This window comes from Stegostoma tigrinum, chromosome 3 (genome assembly GCF_030684315.1).
Source record: "Stegostoma tigrinum isolate sSteTig4 chromosome 3, sSteTig4.hap1, whole genome shotgun sequence".
NCBI lineage: Eukaryota > Metazoa > Chordata > Chondrichthyes > Orectolobiformes > Stegostomatidae > Stegostoma > Stegostoma tigrinum.
In genome coordinates, this window is record NC_081356.1 from 78,524,855 (window position 1) to 78,550,415 (window position 25,561).

The window sequence follows — 25,561 nt, forward strand, 5'->3', positions numbered from 1 at the left end:
TTCTGCTTGTAGTAGACTTTGTTGCAGCCAAATGTGTATTTTATGTACCTAAAGTAGTTTTTAACCATAAGACCATAAAACATAGGAACAGAAGTTAGGCCATTCAGCCCATCAAGCCTGCTCTGCCATTCAATCATGGCTGATAAGTTTCTCAACTCCATTTTCCTGTAAACCTTGATTCCCTTGACAATCAAGAACCTATCTATCTCCTTCTCAAATATACTCAATGACCTGGCATCCACAGCCTTCTGTGGAAGTGATGGCCTAGTGGCATTATTGATGGATTGTTAATGCAGAGACCCAGATAATGTTCTGGGGATTGGGCTCGAATCCTGCTACGGCAGATGTTGGAATTTGAATTCAATTAAATATCTGGGATTAAGAATCTAACGATAACCATGAACCCATTGTCGATTGTCAGGAAAAACTCATCGGGCTCACTAATGCCCTTTAGGGAAGGAAACTGCCAACCTCTCCTGGTCTGACCTACATGTGACTCCAGACCCACAGTAATGTGGCTGACTCTTAACTGCCTCTGGGCAATAATGGATGGGCAATAAATACTGCCTTGTCAGTGACACCCTCACCCCATGAATAAATAAAAGGGAAAGGGATTCACCATTCTCTGGCTGAAGTAGTTTCTCGTGATCTCCGATCTAAAAGGTCTTCCCTTTACTCTAAGTCTGTGCCCTCAGGTCCTAATCTCTCCTACCAATGGAAACATCTTCCCAACATCCACTCTGTACAGACCATTCAGTATTCTCTAAGTTTCAATTAGATCTCTCCCTCATCCTTCTAAACTCTAACGAGTATAGACCCGGAGTCCTCAAACATTCCTTATATGTTAAGCTTTTCACTCCTGCGGCCATTTTCATGAACCTCCTCTGAACCCGCTCCAGGGTCAATACATCTTTCCTAAGATATGGGGCCCAAAACTGCACACCATACTCCAAATGTGACCTGATTAGAGCCTTATAGAGCCTCAGAAGTACATCCCTGCCTTTATATTCAGTCAGTTTTCATGATTTTTGCTACATTGTATTTACATGCTATTGTCCCTTTCCTTATCAGTTTCTTGGCCCTCCTTTGCTGTATGCTAAAAATATTCCTATCCTTAGATTTACTGCAATTTCTAACAACTTTATAGTCTTTTCTTTTAAACTTATACAATGCTGAAATATTTGGTTAATCACAGGTGATGGAATTTTCTGACTTTTCATATCTTGAAGGAATGCATAGGTGCTGTAAGCCATGCAATAGCTCTTTAAAGAACAGATATTACCTACGTACAGTCATGATTTAATGTATTTTCCCAATCCTTCTCGGCCAACTTGTGCCTAATGTCTTCATCAATTCCCATATTCAAATTTAACACCCTTGATTCAAACTGAGCTACCTTCCTTTCAGATATAATACAAAATTATATCATATTATGGTCACTCATTCTTAAAAGTTCTTTCACAGCAATTTTTTCATGATGACGCTTCATCTAAAACAGCATTTCCTCAAGGGACTGCTGAACATACTGCTCCAGAAAACCATCTCGGGCACATTTCTGAACCTTGGGGAATGGGGTATGCCTGAAACATTCATAACTAAAAGATCATGATAAAATAGCACACATGAGTGAGTATGGGCAACAGATAAAATAAGTAGGAGAGAGAAAGTGTGGTCAACAGGTAAAGCAGCAGGCGATAGAGAGTATACCAAGTAAAACAGCAGGGGAAAGGAAAAGAGAAAACACCAGATAAGGTAATGTGAGCGGGGAGAGACAAAGCAGAAACACCAGTTAAAACAGTATGAGAAGGAGAGACAATGAGCGAGGGAGAAAACACCAGATAAGATAATGTGAGCGGGGAGAGACAAAGCAGAAACACCAGTTAAAACAGTATGAGAAGGAGAGACAATGAGCGAGGGAGAAAACACCAGATAAGGTAATGTGAGCGGGGAGAGACAAAGCAGAAACACCAGTTAAAACAGTATGAGAAGGAGAGACAATGAGCGAGGGAGAAAACACCAGATAAGATAATGTGAGCGGGGAGAGACAAAGCAGAAACACCAGTTAAAACAGTATGAGAAGGAGAGAAAATGAGCGAGGGAGAAAACACCAGATGAGACAGTTTGGGACTGTTTCCTTGAATGGGAGCAGAAAGCTGAAGGGAAATTCGATAGTTTTCAGGATGTAAGCAGTCTGGACAGAATAGATGGGGAGGATTTGTTCCTGTTCATGAAAGGATTAAGAACAAGAGGGCACAGTTTAAAAGTGTTTTTCAAAATAAGTAAATGTGAAGAACATTTTTTTGAACCGCCACAGTTCATCTTCAGTGTACTCCTGACAATGTCATGGATAAAGATTCAAATGAAACATTCTAGAGGGCATTAAATGATTATTTATATACAAACAATGTGCAGATTATGCAGAATATACAGGAGTTTAGCACAAAGTTAAGGTGATTGAAAAGCTAGTGTAGATATGATGGGCTGAATAGCTGCTCGTGCACTGTAACAATTCTGTCAGTTTGTAATTCTGTTAAGGCTATAAGGTTAAAAGTGTTTTGTTGATCATGTGTGAAAAAGACCGTGTGATTAATATCAACGTAGCCTTATTCTGGCACACAAGGATAGGTGTCTAATTGTAACCAGTTACCAGATTGGAGGACATCCTAGCTTGAAATTCTAGCCGAGATAAGTAATTGTTTTTGGGAATAGATTCTATTTCTGGCAGAGGACACGTTATAGATAATATTGATCCTGCACATGTATGCTGTTTTCAGAGCCCCAAATATAAAATGTAAGCAGGCAATTGAGAAATCAGCATGTGCCCTGCTTTGTATTTATTTTTTTTCTTACAGCCTCAGCTTCAGCTTGTGAAATGTACCTGATTGTGGTAAAGATCTGTTAGACAGACAAATTGAGGAAACATCCAAAGATTACAAATGTCAGCACCATCACTTTAGGATTCCGTGATTATAGCAAAATTAAGCAGGTTCTGCTGTCCCAGAAGCACTGTCCCCAAGACTGAAATTCCTAGGCTGATTTCTGTCAGTGGAAGTATGATGGGACAAGGTTTATGCATTGATTGTTAAGAATCTGAGGTCCCTGACTGGGTTTGTTAATCTTGTCCAATCAGATATCTCACTGGCATAAAAAGGATGAGTGTCAGAGATACTGACACTCTGGTGCCTCTCTCTGTGTGAGACAGTACTGTAGTCAAGGACTGTTCATGTGTAAATAAGGGATGACTTGGCGACAGGATACCAGTCTCTGTGGAGTTATTTCAGTTTAAATCTGGTGAATTCCAGGAAAAATGTATCCTGGACTAAACTGAAAGAATGGACTCATTGGTAATGACAGGACAGATAATTTGTACCTTTAAGGACTGTTACAAACATGATGGGAAGTGTGCATTGGTAGCCAAGTCCCATTGTTCCATAAACCACTACAAATGCATAAATAACTAATTGATTCACTAATATTGCTGATATGTCATCCGTTTTAACTGCTTTTCATGGCAAAACCACCTCACACCAGGCTTCATTAATAAACAAAAAAAATTATGAACAAGGGTTACTGCTTAACAAGGAGCAAACTAGATTATTAATTACTACTAAGGCATAATAAACAAGACCACAAGAAATAGGAACATGATCAGGTTAATAAGCCCCTCAAGACTGCTCTGGTTTAAACCCTAACATGCAAACATTCATTCACAAGTACGGAGCTCTGAAAAAATGTCATGGGTGGAAAATATAGGTAAGAGTAAGAAATAATGTGGTTTAGGAGTGGAATTAGATGACTTTCCCACAGCTGTTTTGGCATATAATGACGATATTACATTATTGGTTACAATAAGAGTGATAAAGGATCTTAGTTTGCTAGCCATCCTGTTGGGCTTAGGTAAAACAAAATAAAGAAGTGCAGATGCTGGAAATCTGAGGAAAAAGCAGAAATTGCTGGAGATTCTCAGCAGGTCTGGCAACATATATGGAGACAAAGCAATGTTAATGCTTCAAGTCTGGTGAACCTTCTTCAGAATATAACTTGATCTAATGAAGAGTCAATGGGCTTGAAATGTTATCTCTGACTTCTCTCCACCGATGTTGCCGGATCTGCTGAGGTGGTAGGTAGGAAATGGAGGTGCAGCTTGAGATGGGAGGAAGGGATGGGTGAGAGGAAGAACACGTTAGGGAAGCGGAGACAGGCTGGGCTGGTTTTGGGATGCAGTGGGGGGAGGGGTCGAGTGCCACAGTGCCACAATGATGCCACCCGAAGGTTGCAGGAACAGCAACTCATATTCCGCTTGGGAACCCTGCAGCCCAATGGTATCAATGTGGACTTCACAAGCTTCAAAATCTCCCCTTCCCCCACTGCATCCCAAAACCAGCCCAGATCTTCCCCCCGTCACTGCATCATAAAACCAGTCCAGCTCGACCCCTCCACCCACTGCATTCCAAAACCAGCCCAGCCTCTCTCCGCTTCCCTAACCTGTTCTTCCTCTCACCCATCCCTTCCTCCCACCCCAAGCCGCACCTCCATTTCCTACCCACCACCTCATCCCGCCTCCTTGACCTGTCCATCTTCCCTGGACTGACCTATCCCCTCACTACCTCCTCACCTATACTGTCCTCTCTACCTATCTTCTTTTCTCTCCATCTTCGGTCCGCCTCCCCCTCTCTCCCTATTTATTCCTGTTCCCTCGCCCCATCCCCCTCTCTGATGAAGGGTCTAGGCCCGAAACATCAGCTTTTGTGCTCCTGAGATGCTGCTTGGCCTGCTGTGTTCATCCAGCTCCACACTTTGTTATCTTGGATTCTCCAGCATCTGCAGTTCCCATTATCACAGTGGGCAGAGTTTGTTTTATTTTATCTGCAGTGGGCAGGTGGCAGATTTGGCAAGTTTCATTTGTGAACAATGATAGCCCTTAAAGTGTCAATTGGATTAAGATAGTAATTTAGTAGTATATTTGAGGGTTTTTTTGGATTAGATAAAATGAAGAGCAGTAGTTTGTGGATCAAGAGATGTTGCTAAACAAAGAATCATGAGGATATGGATAGTAGCGTCACACATCTCATTATGGACAGATTCGGCTCATCTTGCTTCATGATGTTGCTGTTCTAAGCTTAATGTAACTTGTCAGTCAGGGCAGTTATAATTTTAAACCTTGACAGACGTGTGCTTTCATATCAGCCTCGCTAATTACGCAATATCAAGCCAGTAATCAGGGTTGTAAGTAACTGCTGGAAGTGCTTCAACATAAGAGTGTGAGGTTACATGTTTCCAGAGAGGGAAGGGGAAAAGGAGCTCTTTCTTTCATCTCAAAGTACACGACATCTTACATTTTTCTCCTTGTATATTGTATAAATTGTATATACTTTGGCAGGAGAAATTTTCATGAAATATAGTTGCATTTGACTTCAAAGTTCACTTGAACTTTATAATCTGGCCTTGATAGATACATTTTAGCTCAAGCTTAAATTATTTGGTTTGAGAGCAAGACCTGTACCAAAGGAGAAAGGTTCAAATCATTGCAGGTCAGTAACTAATGAACTAATGGCCTAAGCATAATCATATAGAAAAGTTTTGTTTTCTTTCAATTTGTAAATATGGGCAAAGTAAAATATATCACAGAACAAAGTAAGTTCTTCTCTAGTTCATTATCTAATAAAATTGCTGATCTATTGATATATAGAAGTGATCTGTTGATATATAGATCACTTCTATATAAAAAATAGCTCTGTTACTGAAACAACCAATGTAGGAATTGACATGACAAGACTTTCTTTTGTAACAAAACCATATCCCAGTTCTTCCGAAGACTTTGTCTACTTTCCAAAGCATTGATCAGAAATAAAATCAGTCGACCCAGATCTGAGCCTATGGCTTCCACCTTACTGCACTAACTAGGTCATTACATGAGACAACATCATGAACCTGAAATTTGAAGGCCGAACTGGTTTCTTGTGTGACATCCATTGTTGGCCTGTAATTGCAATAACACAAATCTTTAAATCCCTGTTAAAATATAGAGCACCAACATTCTAGAATAAGTAAACACAAAGTACTGTGAATGCAGGAAATCTTGAAGAAAGAAAATTTTGAAGAAACTACAGTTCTGGCAGCATCTGTGGAGAGAGAAACAAGGTTAGCATTTCAACTTAATATGATTCTTCTTCAAAACACTCTGCAATGTGCTGAAGAAAATGTCATATCAGATTTCAAACCAATTAGTCTGTTACTTCAGACTTGCTCAGTTTCTCCGGCATTTTCTGCTTTTATTCCAGAATAAGTGTTAAGATATGGCAGCTCTAGACGGGGAGTTGGCATAGTAACATCATAGCTATGGTACTGGACTACCAATCCACAGAGGTCATGAGTTACACAATGGCACAGCATGAACTGAATTCAGTGATTTTGGTACAAGAACCAGGAAAAAAAAATGACCACAATTGACTGCAAATGCTCTTCAGTGTTGGGAGTTTACAATCCCATCGGCTGAGTCCATGTCCTCTAAAGTGATTTAACAAGTCATTCAGCACTGAGTGACCATTTCTTCAGCAGTACTTTCCAGTCCAGTGACCTTCACCAGATACGTATACTTAACCTTCACAATGATAGTCTAAATGTAGCTGGCAGATTTGTGCTGATTTGTTCAGTGAATTTTCCAGTGGTCCCTCAGGGGAGAAATAAACCATCAAGCAAAAAGAAACTCATCTGCATGGGGTTAAGTTATATGAACAGCAATAATTCAACTCAAAAATTGCAATGTCACCAATGTGTCATGATCATGTAATTACAATATTATCTCTTTTTAAAGAAGGCTAACTTAAGATTTTTGAAATGGTCACAACAATTCAAAAGATAGCTCCCAGAAGCCATAAGAGTGCTCTTGCTAATTTACTGCCAGTCAAAAAACAGACAGGTTGATATGCTACCACAACACTAATCACAAATGTGCCAGGTATAATTTGATTAACTCTTGGACATACAATGAATGTGAAATAATTGCATAGACTCAGCAAATCACCCTTTATTTACATATGTACGATACACTAGCTGTGGCCAGCCAGCTTGGAGTAGGACCCTGAAATGAAGAGACTGTAAATCTCCTGTTTATATATGTCAGCCAGGGCTCCCTCATTGGCCTAAATTAACAACCCCAATCAAGGATCTCATGGCCAATAAGATCCAGCTAGTTCCAATCACTGCAGGATGCTTAAAGGTTTGCAAATTTAAAACTTTTACGATAACAACGGAAGATTGGAGATTGGTTTTGCTCTCTGAAGCACTGATTCATTAAAACCAATGCCACAGGCATGTTAAGATAATAAAATGTGAGGCTGGATGAACGCAGCAGGCCAAGCAGCATCTCAGGAACACAAAAGCTGACGTTTCGGGCCTAGACCCTTCCCGAAACGTCAGCTTTTATGCTCCTGAGATGCTGCTTGGCCTGCTGTGTTCATCCAGCCTCACATTTTGTTGTCTTGGATTCTCCAGCATCTGCAGTTCCCATTATCTCTGATGCTGCTTGGCCTGCTGTGTTCATCCAGCCTCACATTTTATTATCTTGGATTCTCCAGCATCTGCAGTTCCCATTATCTCTGATACCACAGGCATGTTAAGTTTGATTTGAAAAAAACTCTGAGATGCAGCACAGATCTCCCAAGAAGGTCTCTGAGGCAATAACAGAGAGACAGTTATCAGCTCAAATGAGAAAGACTGTTGAAAGCCATACACAGTTCTGCTGGGAGAATCCAGGTAATCTGCAAATGCCACAAGACTAGACCTAGTGAAAAATAAGAACCCTGTTCCCCCTCTCAAACACTATTCTACCTTCTGTGTCTATCTGTATAAACAACTTCCAAATATTCAACTACAGAAGCCATTGCAGCTACTGAATGCTGATTTCAGGTTTTCAGAGAGAAAATCTACAAGCAAGTCACAGCCAGTAATAATAATTGACACTGATCTAACATACATCTTAGAAGAGTATTTTGTAATTATTTACTTTCACTCTTTGTACCTGCATTTTATTAAATGGTTGTATTATGCTTTTATTTAGTAACATTCAGAAACAGTTTGAAATAAACTAACCTTTGACCTTGTTAAAACTAAAGTTTTTCTGCTTAAAATTAGAACACTCAAAATAAGTTGAAAGGGTGCTAAATGAGCTTAACATATTCACTCATACAATCCGACCCCACTACCCGAGACATTTTTCCATCCCCACCCCTGTCTGCTTTCCGGAGAGACCGCTCTCTCCGTGACTCCCTTGTTCGCTCCACACTGCCCTCCAACCCCACCACACTCGGCACCTTCCCCTGCAACCGCAGGAAATGCTATACTTGCCCCCACACCTCCTCCCTCACGCCTATCCCAGGCCCCAAGATGACTTTCCATATTAAGCAGAGGTTCACCTGCACATCTGCCAATGTGGTATACTGCATCCACTGTACCCGGTGTGGCTTTCTCTACATTGGGGAAACCAAGCGGAGGCTTGGGGACCGCTTTGCAGAACACCTCCGCTCGGTTTGCAATAAACAACTGCACCTCCCAGTCGCAAACCATTTCCACTCCCCCTCCCATTCTTTAGATGACACGTCCATCATGGGCCTCCTGCAGTGCCACAATGATGCCACCCGAAGGTTGCAGGAACAGCAACTCATATTCCGCTTGGGAACCCTGCAGCCCAATGGTATCAATGTGGACTTCACCAGCTTCAAAGTCTCCCCTTCCCCCACCGCATCCCAAAACCAGCCCAGTTCGTCCCCTCCTCCCACTGCACCACACAACCAGCTCAGCTCTTCCCCTCCACCCACTGCATCCCAAAACCAGTCCAACCTGTCTCTGCCTCCCCAACCTGTTCTTCCCCTCACCCATCCCTTCCTCCCACCCCAAGCCGCACCTCCATCTCCTACCTACTAACCTCATCCCACCTCCTTGACCTGTCCGTCTTCCCTGGACTGACCTTTCCCCTCCCTACCTCCCCACCTATACTCTTCTCTCCACCTATCTTCTTTTCTCTCCATCTTCGGTCCGCCTCCCCCTCTCTCCCTATTTATTCCAGAACCCTCACCCCATCCCCCTCTCTGATAAAGAGTCTAGGCCCAAAACGTTAGCTTTTGTGCTCCTGAGATGCTGCTGGGCCTGCTGTGTTCATCCAGCCTCACATTTCATTATCTAACATATTCACTGTTTTGTGATCATGCTGTGATATATCTACTGTGGACATGACATATACATCAGGAAAGAGGTTACAATTTTATTCTAAGGAGATCTCTGTCTTTATTTAGGTTGTGGTCTCCTGTGTATCCTAGTTAGAATCCCATCACTACTGACATCTGTGCCTTCAGTGGACACACCCTAAACACTAGAGTTCTTTCTTTGAACCATTTCAACTCTACCTCTCTGTCCTCTTTAAAGATGCTCCCTAAAATTCACCTCTCTGAACATGCTTTTGGTCAGTCTTATTTTGTCAAATTTTATTTGAAAAAATTTTTCTTACACAAAAAGTGTTATTTAATGCAAGCTGACGATATTGGAAATGAAAAAATGCAATTCTTTATAATTGCAATTTTTTGGCGTGACTAAGTACATTCAGTAGAAAAGCAGTCAGCCAAGTTATTTAGATGATGGATTTGAAATCAGTTGAGGTCTTCCCACATAGGTTTGAATACTGCCTAACATTTTTCCTATTCAGCAGTAAACGTGATATGCTAGCAGAATAAAAAAAACAGATGCGCAAAATGACCTATTTCAGTATCTATTTTGAGCTATTACTACAGGGGACTCCTTAATCAGCAGCTTATAATTTTCAGGCATCAGGGAAGCACGCCTCAGTACCAGCAGTGATAATGCATTATTCAAATTGGCAGAACATGTTTCTCAGGAAACTATATGGGATTTTCTGCCAGCCTGGAGGCATCCAACATTGATCTAATGTTTTATTAAAAGCCATGAGGTGAAACTTGCAGTCCTTGAAATCTGGTTTAATAAAATTATTGATATATAGTGATATTCTTGGATGAATTTTCAATAGCTATCAGCAAGTTGCAGTTACTAGGAGACCCTGGTATTTGTAAGTAGATGTTAAATTTTCCATCCTGGGTCTTTCCAGGCTTCACTGCATGAAGCAGCTCTGTTGGAGTAATTTATAAAATGGAACTAATCATACCTGCTGCCAGAAGAGTTACAGTTAATGAGAGAATATGTTCCATTTCTTTCTGTTAAAGTGCTTCAATCTTACATTTTTTACCTCAAGAGTATTCAATATGAATTAAATGTATACCAGCAAAAACATTTATTTATTACGCCAGTGCTATGTTTTAACCCATACTGTACAGAGAACGCCTTCACCAGTAATTGTATGAAAAATCAGCGTAGTTGCAATCTATTTTTAGCTCGGATGTCGATGTCTCCTGAGCCACACACCATCATCACACCTGCCCCACCTACTTATGCAGTAAGAGGCCATAGAGATGATATGATGGGGACCTAACATTGCTCCTTAATGCAATGCAGATCACATGTTCACAGGAGAGTGAACCTCAGGGGCTACTAGGGCAATTGCAATTTACTCCAAATTAACTCCTTCTCCCATCTTGGGAGAATAGCACAAGTAGGACTAAGAATGGTTGGTGGTTACAGAAATGAAGTGGAAACTATTGTTACAACGTGCTGAAAGGAAGAAAGAATTGTTATAATAAAATATGAAGACGGCGCATTAGGGAAAGGGCAAAAAAATTAAGACCAAACAATCAAGGAGAACAAATATTGAATAAAATATTGCAACATAAACTTGCTTAATTAAAATGTACGAACACAATTAAAATGACAAGGGAAAAATACAAATTGAAAGTACTGGTTACAACCAAAGAGGGAGAAGAGTGCTGTCTCTCTTTCACCTCACTACAGCACTGATCACAGCACAATCTTTTTGGTTTTACTCAATTCTTGAGCAAACCAATTGTATTCATTCTCTAGATTAGACTTATAATGAAAAAACATCAGTTTCTTTAATAAGCAAAAACTGACGTATTACATAACAAAACTTATTTCACAAAGACATAGAATTAGTTACATGGTTTCTGAGTGAAATATGTAATGAATTTCTAACATGAAAATATATCTTTATCTTTCTAAGTAATACAAAACACATGGAGGCAAACATACAAGCATTCTAGATAAAGGGGAAAAAATTGATATCTGTGTTGTAATTTACTTTCAGAAACAAATCACTTACGGGCAATAAATTTTAGTTCTTGAAGGGTAAAAAGGATAATGTGGAATGTCCAGATACCATCAATACAGCATTCTGGCACATGTTAGTTGTCACCAACATTGGCAGATTTGTCTGTGGTCTTGGCAGACTCAGCTTGCTCAAGAAACACATTATGGAGAAGTCTTCCAGTTACTTTTCACGACAATAATTAGGTTTCACACTGGATGCTACAAAAAGGTGCTTCAAAAACAGGAAACATGAGCTGAGAAGTTACTTTCTGAGAGCAAGCATCTACAACTGAAAACCAAAACTGTCTTCAAACCTTCAAAACTCTAAGACAATAGCCATAAACTACAACTATAGAAGAGTCAGGAGTTTCCCTAAAATGAATTCAAGCAACAAGAACTGCAATTATCTGCAACTAGAAATGCTTTCTACACTCATTCTCTTAAAATAAAACCCCACTGCCCTTTCAAAAATCTATGTATTGCTATAATTTTTCAAGTGCAAATCCACAAAAATAATTAAACATGAAATCAACATAAACTATTTAATATATCTGAAAGGTAAGATCTCACAACAAGTAGCAGGCTGCATAAGCTTGTTATCTTTCAGGATGTTGTCTTTAATTTAAGATAAAACGTAAGAATGAAGAAGATTATGAGATTCATAAGACTGAAGACTTTGAAGATAGAACCTTGATTTACCGGAAGTAGAAGGTACATATACCTGTAAACACTTAGCAAAGCAACTGATGCTGAATAAACTGTTAGTTTCCAAAGTACCTGAATTGTGTTAGGAATTTTAGGTTTTAAAAATGGTTATACTTTAAACTGACTATCTAACTCCTACAACTGTGCATGCATTCTCTGGAGGGGGCAAAGCATCAGAATGCTTATATTCTAATAACTCTCAAATCCCTCAAATGCTTGTCATACCTCCCAGATTATCTTCGGGAGCTGCATGAGACCAAAGGATTCTGGAAGTTTTTTTGTGCAAATGCTTTTATGTCCGTGCTTTGCTGAATATGCGCACATGCACCCAAAGTGTAAAATTCGATCACTTTTGTTTTCATGGGTATGTATAGCTGCAACTGAGCTGTAGAATCCTGCTGACTGCTTTGCTGCCTTCCCCAGATGACTTTGGAAATTGTCTGCTGTGGCCCTGGGCCTATTTCACCATAGCCTCCTGGGGATCATCCACACCATCACAGCTGTACCCTTGCTGGGTATTGATGCAGCAGGACATAACTGCATTTCCCTGGGTGTCTATCTGGCACCCACTAACCCCTATCAGGGCACATTAGCACCTCCCTTATCAGAAGTTTTAACTACCAAGAGTAAGGTGAAGAGTCCCCAGCCCTGTCTTGTTCAGCCATTGAAATAATGCATCCAAAGCTCTCCAGAGCGATACCACCCTGAGTAGATACAACCCTACGTAGATACCACTCTGAGAGAATACTACCCTGAGTGGATACCACTGTGAGTGAAAACCATCCTGAGCGGATACCACCCTGAGTAGATACCACCCTTAGAAAATATCATCCTGAGCAGATAGTGCCCTGAGTAGATACCTCCCTGAGTGAATACTATTCTGAGTGGATACTGTCCTGAGTAGATACCACCCTGAATGAATACCATTCCGAGCAGATACTACCCTAAGTGGATACCACCCTGAGCAGATACCCCGCTGAGCGGATTCCATCCTGAGCAGATATGGTCCTAAGCAGATACCATCCTAAGTGGATACTAACCTGACCATGGAGGCCATCATGCACTCTTAAGATGGAGCCACTACATCAGACAGGAAAAGGGCAGACTCCACTGCCCATTGTTCCATTCTGTACAATGTCTCCAGCCCCTGCTGCTGTTTGAATCTGTACCACTATCTGATTACAGCATGGTCAAATTCAGAGGCTCAGGGTCAGTTGAAGATGTGGCAGGGATCTGCTCTCCAGGTGTCCTCTGACTGTCAGAGAGCTTGGCTATTCTGTTTCACTTTAGGCTGTGTGCTTGTGTTCACCAGAACATTCCCCTGAGCTTGCTGTTGATAAGTTACCCTCCCGAGGTGAATATCTCTGCACAAGTGCAGTGTGAGAAGGAAGGTCTTGATGGTGTTTTCTCAGAGGGTTCTAGTTAACCCCCCTCGGTGGTGTACTGGGTGGATTTGGGAGAGGGGGATTGGGGGAAAAGGGCTCTTTTAAAACTCATTGATCTCTATGTGGATCATAAAAATCTTTGTAGATATATATCAAATGCAAAGCAGGCAACAGGTTATTTTTCCCATGGGTTCTGCTGATTCTGATCCTATTTGCATTATGTATTCATATGAGCCAAGAAAGTAAGTCATTTCCAGTTTAATAAAGTAAACCCATAAATTTTTGTGAAGTGGTTCTGCTATGTGTGCACAATATTTCAAGTGATGCATAAAAGAGATGAGTCACAATGAATTGTGGGGTGAAAAATTGTGATGAGGTCACTTTGGGAGACCCACAGACAGAAAACTCTAATTTCCATTTCTGTGGTTAATTTATGAAAATTTCATTAGCCTATTAGAGAAACTACACATTCTCTTTCTTCCCTTCTGCTTGCTGAACCTTCTTTGAGGAAAAGATTTTGATTTGATTTAATTTATTATTGTCACATGTATCTAGGTACAATGAAAAGTTTTGTTTTGCGTGCAGTATAGGCAGATCTTACCATACAAAGATCATAGTGTGAGTGAACAAAACAAGGAATACAATGTTACAACCTCAGGTGCACAAAAAACAAGGTCAACATTAGATTTGAAGTTTGAAAGATCCATTCAGAAGTCTAACAAGAGCAGGGAAGAATTTGTTATTGAACCTATTGGTACTTGTATTTAAGCTTTTGTATCTTCTACTGGACAGAAGAGGTTGGAAGAGAATATAACTGGGGTGGGAGGGGTCTTTGATGACCTTCTCTGCCTTTTCCGAGACAGCGAGATGTGTAGATGGAGTAAACGGATGGAAGGTTGGCTTGCGTGATAGAAAGGGCCATGTTCACAAATCTCTGTAGTTCCTTACAGTCCTGGGTAGAGCTGTTGCCAGACCAAGCTATGATGCATCCAGATGGAATGCTTTCTACATGCATCTGTGAAAGTTGGTGGAGGGCCTTATGGACAGACTGAATTTCCTTAGCCTTCTGAGGAAGAAGAGGTAATGATCTGCCTTTTTGACTGTTGCATGAACATGGGAGGTCCGGGACAGATTATTGGTTATTGTTACTCTTGGAACTTGACGCTCTCGACCATCTTCACCTCACCTCCATTGATGTACATAGGGACGTGCCCTTCTCCTTGCTTCCTGAAGTCGATGATCAGCCCTTTAATTTTGCTAACATTGAGGGAGACATTGTTACCTTTACACCCATGCCACCAAGCATTCTCTTTTCTGTATTCTGCCTCGTCATTGTTTGATATCTACCCTACAACAGCGGTGTCATCAGTGAACCTGTAGGTGGATTTCGGACAACATTTGGCCACACAGTCATGAGACTAAAGGATGTACAGTAAGGGGCTGAATACCCAGCCATGCAGGGTGCTGGTGTTGAGGAATGACATGGATGAGGTACTTACTGATTGCGGTCTGAGGGTCAGGAAGTTGAGGGACTGGTTGCAGAGGCCAGAGCAGAGACCTGGGGCTTGGAGTTTGGAGATTAGTTTGGTTTGCATTAGAGTGTTGAAGGTGGAGCTGTAGTCGATACGTAGAAGCCTGATGTAGGTATCCTTAATGTCCAGAAGGTCAAAGGATGAGTGTAGGGCTAGAGAAATAGAGTCTACAGTGAACCTATTGCACCAGGAGGCAAATTGCAAGAGGTCAAGGCAGGTTGGGAGTTAGAGTTGATATGAGCTATGACTAACCTCTCAAAGCTCTTCATAATTTTGGAGGTCAGAGGATAGTCATTGGAAGGTAGTCATTGAGGCATATTGCATATATTTCCTATGGTATCAGGATGATGGTCGTCTTCATAAAGTAAGTGGAGACTTCAGACTGCAGGAAGGAGAAGTTAAAGATGTCTGTGAATACTTCTGCCAGCTGGTTCACACAGGATCTGAGTGTACAGCCAGGGACTCCATCGGGGCCGATCGCTTTCCATGGGTTCTCTCTCAAGAAGACCGATCTGACATCTGCAACAGTGACTGAGGGAACAGATACATCCAAGGCTGGCAGGACAGGTGTCATCATTTTGCTGTTCTTCTGTTCAAACCGAGCATAAAATGCACTGAGCGCATCAGGGAGGGATGTATTTTTGTCCACTCCTCAGTTCTGCTTCATTTTGTAGCCTGTGTTATGTCACGTAGGCATTTGGCAGCCATCAAAGTGGTTAATTTCAGTCCCTTGCTTCATCCAGTATTGCCTCTTGGCATTTGTAATGACCTTATAGAGGTCGTATCTGGATTTCCTGCAAAGTTCAGGGTCATCTGACTTGAATGTCACACTCCTGCTGTTTAGTAGGCAATGGATCTCCCAGTTCATCCATGGTTTCTGGTTGGGGAACATACAGATTGATTTCTTTGACACACAATCCCCTACACATTTGCTAATAAAGTTGGTGACGGTGGTGTCATACTTGTGTAGGTTAGTTGCTGATTTCTTGATTATGGGCCAGTCCACCAATTTCAAGCAGTTCCACAGAAGCTCTTCGATTGCCTCAGACCAGTATTGTACTACTTTCTGTATTGGGTCCACACATTTCAACCTCTGTTCGTCAACTGGGAGAAGGGACACAACGCTGTGATCTGATTTTCCCAAATGTGGGTAGAGTATGCAGTGGCAGGCTCCATTGGCTGTGTCACAATGGTCAAGTATGTTCAGCCCCCTGGTGGGACAGAAAATGGTATTTGGATAGCACTCTCTTGAGCTCAGCCTGAATTCACCGGCTATGATGAATAAGGCATCAGGGTGTTCCGCCTCAAGTCCATTTGTAGCAGTGTATATTTCACTCTTTACTTCTGCCTGGTTTGGGATGTACACTGCTGTCAGGATAGTGGAGGTGAACTTAAGGGGCAGGCAATGAGGATGGCTTTTCACTGTTAGGTAGTCTTGGTCCAGAGAGCAGTAACTCACCAGATGGCCATGTCTGAAGGTGTTGTTTAGGAGGGAGAGTCCACCACCCTTTTGCCTTACCTAAGGACGCCATGCAGTCCATGCAATGTATAGAGAAACCTTCAGGCTGTAAGGCACAGTCAGGACCCTAAGGCACACTACCCAGGACCCTAAACTTAACTGTATAAGTCCTGCCCTTGTTCGCTTTGCCAAATTGCAATACCTTGTATTTACCCAAATTAAACTCATCTGCCACTCCTCAGCCCATTGGCCTAATTGATCAAGATCCCTTTGTAATCTTAGATAACCTCCTTCAAATCTATGGGGCTTACTAATATTTAACAGTGAAAGATTAGTACTAATACGTCTGGCAAAATAGGAATCTTCTTGAGTAACAGGAAGTGCTTTATTACTAATAGGAAGATAACAGTTTGCATTAGCTTAAGACTGGTTAATCACGCAAAGACCAGGCAACAGATATTGGTATCTCCTAAGAGATTGCAATTACATGGCTGCAGATCATAGAAATAACTAGCTTAGAGCTAAACTTCAAACCGATTAGATTTTCCCAGAGATGGTCATTCATGTATCTGTGGTTGGATCTATTCCAAAGCTTTTGAGTTCACTGTTTCAGACTAACCTCCTTTTACAATGCTGATAACATCTGGACAGAAAGAAATAGTGTTCAGATGTTAGTTCTGTGACATTGGTTGACTGACACACTTGTCCAAAAGGTTACTTTTAGGATAGCCTTAATGGTGTTACTCCTATGATTTGGCAGACTAAATAAAATTGGTGTACTTTCTGTTGAAACCAAGGCAAACCAGAAAGAAGGAGGATGTCCCGAACCAGCAACTCATCTGAAACTTAATCATCTCTTGTATCTGTAGCAGAAACATTTGGGTGCAGGTCAGCTTCAGCATTCACGTGTACCCATGAGAACGGTACCAAACATCCCAGAGCCAATAAACATGTCATCTTCTGTATCGACCAGAAGCAGACACTTTACCCTGAAATATAGGAGATGCACTGTCCTGCAGGTGAGACTGAAACAATGGGGTTTCAAGACCCCCTCACCAGCTTACTTCTGGCAAGTGTCCAAGCTATTGAGAACAATATGTATGAATTTTAAGCCAGACTTACCTTCCAGCGGGAACGGAGAGATTGCTGTGTGCTCTGTTTTACAGAAACATGGCTCTGGTCGATACAGAAGATGACATGTTTATTGGCTCTGGGATGTTTGGTACCGTTCTCATGGGTACACATGTGAATGCTGAAGCTGACCTGCACCCAAATGTTTCTGCTACAGATACAAGGGGTGATTAAGTTTCAGATGAGTTGCTGGTTCAGGACATCCTCCTTCTCTCTGGTTTGCCTTGGTTTCAACAGAAAGTACACCAATTTTATTTAGTCTGCCAAATCACAGGAGTAACACCATTAAGGCTATCCTAAAAGTAACCTTTTGGACAAGTGTGTCAGTCAACCAATGTCACAGAACTAACATCTGAACACTATTTCTTTCTGTCCAGATGTTATCAGCATTGTAAAAGGAGGTTAGTCTGAAACAGTGAACTCAAAAGCTTTGGAATAGATCCAACCACAGATATATGAATGACCATCTCTGGGAAAATCTAATCGGTTTGAAGTTTAGCTCTAAGCTAGTTATTTCCATGATCTGCAGCCGTGTAATTGCAATCTCTTAGGAGATACCAATATCTGTTGCCTGGTCTTTGGGTGACTAGCCAGTCTTAAGCTAATGCAAACTGTTATCTTCCTATTAGTAATAAAGCACTTCCTGTTACTCAAGAAGATTCCTATTTTGCCAGACGTATTAGTACTAATCTTTCACTGTTAAATATTAGTAAGCCCCATAGATTTGAAGGAGGTTATCTAAGATTACAAAGGGATCTTGATCAATTAGGCCAATGGGCTGAGGAGTGGCAGATGAGTTTAATTTGGGTAAATACAAGGTATTGCAATTTGGCAAAGCGAACAAGGGCAGGACTTATACAGTTAAGTTTAGGGTCCTGGGTAGTGTTGTCGAACAGAGAGGCCTAGGGGTTTAGGTACATAGTTCTTTGAAAGTTGCGCCATAGGTAGACAGGGTGGTTAACAAGGCATATAGCACACTTGCCTTCATTGTTCAGACCACTGAGTGCAGAAGGTTAGGGCATCATGTTGAGGTTGTATGGGGCTTTGGTGAGGCCTCCTCTCTAGTACTGTGTGCAGTTCTGGTCATCCTGCTATAGGAAGGATATTAGTAAATTGGAGAGGGCCCAGAAAAGATTTAACAGGATGTTGCCTGGGCTGGAGGTTTTGAGTTATTGGAAGATGCTGGACAGGCTGGGGCTTTTTTCGCTGGAGCATAGGTTGAGGGGGTGACCTTATGGAGATTTGTAAAATCATGAGAGGCATAGATAAGGTGAAGAGAAAAGCTCTTTTCCCGAGGGAGAGGGAGTTCAAAGCTAGGGAGCACTTTCAAGGTGAGAGGATAAAGATTTAAAAGGGACCCGAGGGGCAACTTTTTCCACACAGAGGGTGGTTCATATTTGAAATGAACTTCCAGAGGAAGTGACAGATGCAGGTACAATTACAACATTTAAACGATATTTGGAGAGTTACATGTATAGAAAAGGTTTAAGGTGATATGGGCCAAACACAGGCAAGTGGGACTAGTTTAGTTTAGGAAACATGGTCACATGGACTAATTGGACTGAAGAGTCTGTTTCCGTGCTGTATCACTCTATGACTCTAGAACTGTTTGAAGAAGGATTGGTAGCAGCAAATCTACCCAAACAGTATCCTATCTTAACTGTGGGAGTCTATGGCAACAGATGTACCTGTTGACCACTTCCAGCATTTCTGTGTTTCATTCGGTCAATCGTTCTAATATCGCCAATGGTTTATAGATTTTTGCTTGATCCTGCTTCAGGGAAAACATGTGAGTATTTTTTTTCTAAAATAGGGGCCTTACATAACTACAGTTTGGTCTTGTACACTGCTGTTCACCACACACTAACACTACCTAGATATGCAATTTAGCTGTGCCACTGAACTAATTAATAAGCAATGAAATAGTCTAACGGTTCTACCCCCTCGAAAGGTGTGGTGGGAGAGATGGTGAGAATTTGAAATAACTATTAACTTCACATGCAAATTCCTGACCAATCAAGGTGATTGCCAAGGAATAGGGGGTTGCTGGAAACTTTGTCCAATCCCAGATTTATCCTGGCAGTATCTCTGGAAGAATTTAGACTTCCTCACAGGTTTCCTCAGAAATCTCTGTTGAGTTTAATGGGACCCTATATCACTGACAACAGGGCCTATAACCAGGTCTAAAGTTAAGCAAAATAAACTGTGAGCAGTGCCAAAGTAATTGGTAGTCATTTCCACCAAATACTGTGGGATGTAAAGTACAGTATTTTATTTATCCTTTCAACTCCAACTGAAGCAATCTCTTGCTTCACTTTCAAAGTGACAAAATAAAGTGGAGGGAATACTCAGCAAAGCGGAAGGCAGAAGGGGTAAATTGGTTAAGGTGTAGGTGTCTATGAAAGAAAGGGATTAAGGATTGCATTCAAATAGGGAGCTATAGATATGAGTAAAGAGACCACAAAAGTGGGTAAATAGAACTAAATGTGAGAGGAAAATAGATGTATTACAGAGAAGACAAAAAGTGACAAAACAGGGCAAAAAACAAAGAACTGCAGGTGAAGCAATGGCCTATTGTCACTGGACAGAGACCCAAGTAATACCCGGGATACCTGTGTTCAAATCCTGCCATGGAATATTACGGAATTTGATTTCATTAAAGATCTGGAATTAAGAGTCTAAATGATGGCTGTGAATCCATTGTCAATTATCAGGAAAAATCCATCTGGTTCATTAATGTCCTTAAGGGAAGGAAAATGCCATCCTTATCTGGTCTGATTTATGTGTGTGACTCCAGACCCACAGCAATGTGGTTGCCTTTTAACTGCCTTCTGGGCAATTAGGGATGGGCAACAAAGCGCTATCAACCCATGAATGAATAAAAACAAAATGCTGGAAATTGGAAACTAAAACAGAAATTGCTGGGAAAAAGTGATCAGGTCTGGCAGCATCTGTGGAGAGAAAACAGAGTTAATGCTTTGAGTCCAGTGACACTTGTTCAGTTTCTGAACTCTTGTTTTCTCTACACAGTTGCTGCCGGATCTGCTCAGTTTTTCTAGGAATTTCTGTTTTTGTTTGTGACAAAACTGGGATTGGCTTTAGCAGGAGTAGTTGGGACTGTCACTTTGGGAATGAGGTGAGGATAAAGGATACCAGCTTTCACAGAGAAAGAATGATGAGCGGCCTGTCAATACAAGAGGGGCAGTGAAGGGAAAATCATTCCGACATCAGTTGCGGATGTCAAGGACAATAAGAAAGATCACTGGCTTGGAAAAAGTAGTTAGGAAGTTGGCAAAGTACAAGATTGAATTGAGAGTTAAGGAGAAAGATATCAGTACAAACATGGAAGGGTGGAGATGCCAGGTCGTCGTTAAAAAAGTGGTCAATTGGATTTGGCATATAGAAACATATGAACAGAAGATGGCCATTGAGCCCCATTGCATCTTTCCTTATTCTGCTAGATCATAGCAGACTTTGATGTTAACTGCAGTTTGTCTCCCTTTTCTCTATTTCTTTTATGCTCTAGTCTTGGAATTATAAATGACATTTAATCTACAGCATTGTAGGGAGGGAATTCAATATCTATAAGACTGTGTAAAAATAGGTTTCTCAATTACAAATATAATTGACCTAACTCTAATTTTAAAATCGTTAATCTATCTGATAGGCCACCCAAACAAATAATTTCCTAGTACCTAGATAATCAATCTATTAATCATTTTAATTCACAACTTACATCTCACAAGATGATGGTTTGCACCAGTATCGTCTGGTGTAACTCTGGAGCCCCACTCTGGCAATCTCCATCATAAAGCAAAGGAAGACAGTGAGCTGAGAAGGTTCACGATTCACTGGCATGGTCACCTAAAAACTTTAATTACATTACCTCATACCCAACTAGCACAAGACGAGTATAACTTATTCAATCTGTCTTCATCATTTAGATCCTGATGTAATTTCAGTAAAGTTGCACTGTACCCTCTCCAATGTCAATACATATTTCCTGAAGTGTGAGCCCATATAATCACGGAGAATGGACACACATTTCTCACCATAATGATCTTTACATCAATGGTGATAAAATGCATCACAAATCAATTGTGTGACATTGCAGAGTCTGTCAGCAGGACTCGATGTATGCAGTGCATCGATAACAATATATTGATGAACTCACAGGAAATAAATCAGCTCGGGTCTCTAAAGCAGCACAGTCAGCACAAAGAAAGATATGTGTATTTTCAGAAACAATCTCATGAAATTGTGACAGCATCAATTCGAGAACTGAGAGTACCTCTTGGCAAAACAAATATAAGATCATGAGGCCATAAGACATAGGAGAAGGATTGGGCCATTTAACCCCTTGAGTCAGCTCCACCATTCAATAGGATCACAGCTGATACAAAACTCCTCACATCCCCCTTCCTGCCCTTTCTCCATAACACTTAATTCCTCAAGTGATCAGGAACTTATCCATCTCAGCTTTAAATATATACAAGGACTCTGATACGCCAGAGGTTTCTGTGGTAAGGAGTTCTAAAGACGCACAACCCTCCGAGAGAAGAAATTTCTCCTCATTTCAGTCTTAAATTAGTGGACCTTTATTCTGAGAGTATGAGATCACCTCTCATTCTTCTAAATTCCAATGACTATAGGCCTAACCTGCTTAACATTTGTTCATAAGATCATCCTTCCATACTGAGTATCATCCTAGTGAATCTTTTCTGAACTGCCTCCAATGAAATAATATCTTTTCGTAAATAAGGGAACCAAAACTGCTCACAGTACTCCAGATGTTGTTTCATTAGCACATTGTACATTTTCAAGAAGATTTCCCTCCCCTTATACTCTAACTGAATCAAAGTAAGGACCAATATTCCATTAGCCTTCCTCATTACCTGCTGTATCTGTGTGCTAGCTTTCTGTTTTTCATGCACGAGTATCCTAAGCACCTTTGTTTTGCAACCTTCTGTGGTTTTTCTCTATTTAAATTACACCCTGTTCTTTTAACCCACCTTTCAAAATGAATCATTTTCACATTTTCCCACATTATATTCCAATTGTCAATTTTTTGTCCAATTTCTTAACATATCTGTCCGTAACCTCTCTGTATCCCTCTTACAACCTGCCATTCCACTTCTTTTTTGTGTTGTCTGCAAATTTGGCTACAGTACATTTGTTTCCTTCCTCCAAGTCGTTAATATATCTTGTAAACTGCTGCAGCCCCAGCACTGGTCCCTGCAGAACTTATGTTTTACATGTAATACCCAAAACATTGACTGTTCCTTTCCTCCAGATGCTGCCTGGCCTACTGTGTTCTGCCAGAAGAACCTCACTGGTTACAGGTCACCATCCTTAAAAAACATCCATTATCCTCACTTGCTGTATCCTGCCCATTAGCCAACTCTCTATTCATGTTAATGTACTACCTCCAAGAGTATGGGCTCTTATCTTATGACCGAATCTTTAGTGAGTTGCCTTGTTAAATACCTTCTCGAAGTCCAAATATAATTCATTTCTTAGTTCCCCTCTATACACTCTGGTTGATAATTTTTATTTTTAACGTATATGTGGCATCATTCTGTTCATAATGTCTTTGGCTTTTTCAATGTTAATTGTATCCATATTCAGACATGTTCTAATGGCAGTTCCCATCAGCCCCAACTGTCCCCTGATTTGCCAGAGACCAGGAAGAAAAGAGGCACCATGCTTCAGAGATGCCTCCCTAGAGATTCTCCTGACTACTCTCCTGGAGAAAAGGGAAGCTTTTATTTTACTTTAGTAATGGCAAAGTAGGCTACCCTAACTGTTGGAGGCAGCAAGGACACAGGCAACTGCAGAAGTCAACATCCAAAGGAGGCTCAAGAAAACCTGGCGCGAGTGTTGCAAGACAATGAATGATCTGTTGCATTCTGTTAAGATATATGCCACTGTCATATTTCATGCCCTTATGTGTGTGGGTTAAAAATGTGATGTCGCCACCACAGAGGACTGTCACACAATAGAGATTGGGTGCTAGGCATTTCCGTCGGTTCACCTTTGGCAACATTTCACCAAAGGCTTGCTTGGGACTATGGTATGACCACCTAAGATGTCCTTTTGAATCCACTTTTAAGCCCACCCCCACTTGCCTGACCAAGTTGGCTGTTGTCATATGGCGTGGCTGCCTTACTTGGACAGTCAGGTTGTTCCAATCAGGCTTCATCTCTATTACAGTACACATACGATGAACTAGATTGTATATGACTGATCCTTCTATTGAGCTCAACATGAAGAGCCTTCACCACTAACATTATAGGAATTGGTTATAAAGGAGCCAAATAACTGGAGAATTCTGTATACACTGGTACTTTGAGGAGGAAGTCTAGACCACCATGTACATACCTCATATGTAAAGTAAGGCTTAAGAGCAAACACATTTCTGAGTTTTGTATAACAATTTTGTGCCATGATGGAATTTAGAGAGCTGCAGTGTTAATGAATATTCAAGGCATGTTAATGAATGCAATATTCCCAAATTTGAGAAAGCCAGCTCACCTGGAAACTGAATAGGAGGCCTTTAATGCAAAGGGAACAAGTTAACTAACAATTAAGGCCAACAAAGCATTTTAAAAGTATAAAGTGAGTGTTTTCTTGAGGACAGGAATGAGTGTGTCAATATTGCTCATAGTTCTGATTGTCAACTTATGTTCATGCAAACCTGGCCACTATCAGATTATTTCATGCCTGCATGCCTCTATAGCATTTTTATCATGAGTGTCTCTCTCAGCATCTTAAACAGACTGCCCTTCATCCACATCTGACAAACATCTTCCCCTCTCCCACATTCTCACCCTGTCATTAAGTTGGTTTGTGAAGGACAAAGTAAGAAATCTCTAATCTGGACATCCTGGCTGGTGAGTACTGGAATGCTCCCCTTGAGGTGTCCAGGCACCAGAAGTGCATCTTCAGAAGACCAGCTGTCTGTCCAATGGTGGTCCTTGTGAGTGAATGCACAGTGTTTTAGTGCCGAACAACATCAGTCTGAGGGTTCCACAGTGGGTCATTAAACAGGCTTCTGAGAGTACACCTCATCACCTATGAACCAGTCCTGGAGATGATGTGGGGGAATAAACATACAAAGAACCTGGGTATTGTGCAGAATGTAAGAGCCTAGAGAGCAGATGCACACCCATTGAAATTAGTTCACAATTAAGTTGGACATTAAGGCAGTGGAAGTCATTCCTGTTCAGTGTTTTAAGGAAGGGTCACCGGGTCCAAAACGTTAACTCTGATTTTTCTTCACAGATGCTGCCAAACCTGCTGAGCTTTTCCAGCAATTTCTGTTTTTGTTCCTGTTCAGGGACCTCACTGGATGATGCCTAAATGTGCTGTATGTCATATGTGTGCAGTCAACGATTCCTTATATTACTGGAAAGCCTTAAAATGCAACAGTGCAGGCACCTTGGCACTCTAGGTCCACGATGAATGAGATAAACTGAATTGCATTCTTGTAAAGGGCATCATGATTACACTTGTAGCCTGCTGATTGAGACAACCCATACATGTCCCGAGGTCTGAAAGGAACCAGAGGCTAGGACATTCAATGCCACTATGATTTCCCTTGTCACAGAGATAACACTGCCTTCCAAGTTACATGGCTGCAGGTCTGCTGCAGAAGTTGGCAGATGTTGGTGATGGTATCCCGTTACATTTGCAGATGCCTCTGCCACTGCCTTTCATTCATCTACTAAATGCTTTAACATATAAAGTATAAATATGAATACAAAATCAGACCCTAGTTCCTCTCTTCAGACATTTCTTGCTCATCCACAGTTTCAACTCCCTGTGCTGCATGTCTCTGGTTCTGCTGATGCTGGCCATTCCTCCTCAGCTCCAGCAATGCTGGAACAACAGCTGAATTAAGATGATCAAACATCTGACATGGAAGTCCTGACCTGTGAAGAAATATCAGAAATGAGACTTTTTTCTCCATCTGAGATTTCGACACAGTCAAGCTACCATTTGAATCCTTTACAGACTGACCACATAATGGGTAAAAGGCTGCCCTACAACTAGCTCCACATAGTGAGGGGCACACTCCACAAACCATGGCTGGTTTTCCTGTTTCTAATTCAGCCATGTGC